Below are 2,210 nucleotides of genomic sequence, written 5' to 3'. Positions count from 1 at the left end.
TGTATGTGTGTGTATATGTTTGTGTGTCTGTTTGTCCCCCACCCCCCAATATCGCTTGACAACCGATGCTGGTGTGTTTACGTCCGCGTAATTTAGCGGTTCGGTAAAAGAGGCTTTCAAAGAATAAGTCCTGGGGTCGATTTGCTCGACTAAAGGCGGTGCTCCAGCATGGCCACAATCAAATGACTGAAACAGGTAAAAGAATAAAAGAGAATAAAGAGTATATATATATATATGTCTTGCGTTGGGCCGGCCCCTCAACTTTTCGGTGAAGCCGTAGGAGCATTGTCGTAACATACGGTGTGTATCGGGGATTTTTTCATCTACTGGATCTCATCCCTCTCCTAATCTCACCACAGGCAATTTCTTCCAGAAGAGGGAGATAATTCAGACAAAGTGAATGAATAGGAGAATGAGAAGAATCAACCCCAATACACGACTGATACTATATTTGTGGACTCACATTCGAGGATGAGGAGAAAAAAACATATTAGGGAAAACAGACGAAGACTGATGGTAGAAGACTATGTGAGATGGTATAGCGTCATTCTGATAAAATTTAGAACTAGAGACGAGATAAAACTTTTAGCTTCTTGCAATGTTTTATATTCTATTTCAGAAGGAATTAAATTGAGAATTGCAAACTCACGAAACACGTTATTTGTTCCATAATAACGCTACGATACTTGTTACTTGCTCTAGCGGACCATTTAAAGTTTTCCTCGCAATGAAAGATGAAATGCTCTACTGGCAACGAATAATAGACTTTTAACTCTGCCATCTTCTTTGGCCCATTTCATTCGACCTGATGGGGAAAAATAGTTTGTGGGTATTGTCCTACTTTGTCGGGATAAATAATATATGAACAAAAGAAACTTATCAGAATATTAAAGTTTTGCTTGCTCTCATCTTAAAATGGTTGACACTTCACCCACCAAAATTTCTTTCTTCTTATTCCAGCAAAGGATTTTTTTTTTTTTTTTTTTGCATGATGCAAAATTAAATTTGTTGTCATTATCGTAGTTCTTTAGACCCACGTTAATCCTGATCAAGTTGACCTATGATCAACACGGTTCTTATCATGAACGGCTGACAGAGACGTAAACATGCCTAGAGTCTTTACGAGCTAAATTATCCAGTTTGTCCGTTCTTCTTTAAAATAATTGAGTGTAATCTGAAGATTAAGTAGCTATTTCTCTGAGAACTACTGCACATATAAATGACCCCTTGTTGGCTCGTATAAAATTGATTTATAACAAATGGTCAGCTCCACGTATTTGGATAGCGGGTAACTTGGGGTGGTAATCGATTCTTTCGACCTTAGTGTTTTTAATATTTTATGCGAAAATTAAGCATAACAAGCACTTCGTTTTCTCCTCTTACCAACTATTTTCTATCTGTCAATCAAATAACACTATGTCTTATTACTTTAAATACATATATGTAAATGAAGAACACAGATATATTTGAAGTATCTTTTTATACACAAGACGATAATTAACAGTACTATATTCACAAATAACTTTCGTAGCTGCTATTGTGTTTGTTCTGGGTGGTTATTTATTGTTTCAATAGGAATACATTAAATGCTTATTTGGAAACAGTAGAATAAAATTAAGATTAAATTAAACAATACCAGAAGCCAAGTAAGACGACGGGGAAAATACTGTAATATTCAACTAGTTATATAATTTAACTTGAATATTTTATGTCCATAAAGTCGACAGCATCTACATAAGGTAGGAGGGTAGGAAGATTAATTTATAGCTGGTCACTGCGTTCTCTGAGTTACGAATATTTTAAGAGGTCGAGAGGTTTTGGTTCATTTTCAAAATCCACTCAAGCCTCGTTTTATTTTGTCTCTATTTATTTCATAATATCTTTTTTCATTCTTCATCCTTTTCCCTCTCACTTTCTACCTTAATCTTTCTCACACTGAAATTCTTGTTAATCCCCCCTCACCTAGCCACAGCTATCCAATTAACTTCTCTTTGTTAATCTTTCAGTCCTTCTCAGTTTTTATCTTCATTTCTCTCTTATTTACCAACTCTGACTTCCTTCTTTATTCTTTCTTAAATTTCGAACTTTATTCAACCTTTATTCGTCCCTCAGTCTTATTGATATTTGAATTCTTTATCACTTTTTTTAAGTGGTTTCATTCTTTCTTTTGTTTTTACTTTCTTTGTATTTTGATATTATCTGTCTCCCTA

This window comes from Octopus bimaculoides, chromosome 3 (genome assembly GCF_001194135.2).
Source record: "Octopus bimaculoides isolate UCB-OBI-ISO-001 chromosome 3, ASM119413v2, whole genome shotgun sequence".
NCBI classification, from domain to species: Eukaryota; Metazoa; Mollusca; class Cephalopoda; order Octopoda; family Octopodidae; genus Octopus; species Octopus bimaculoides.
This window is presented reverse-complemented; position numbering follows the sequence as displayed.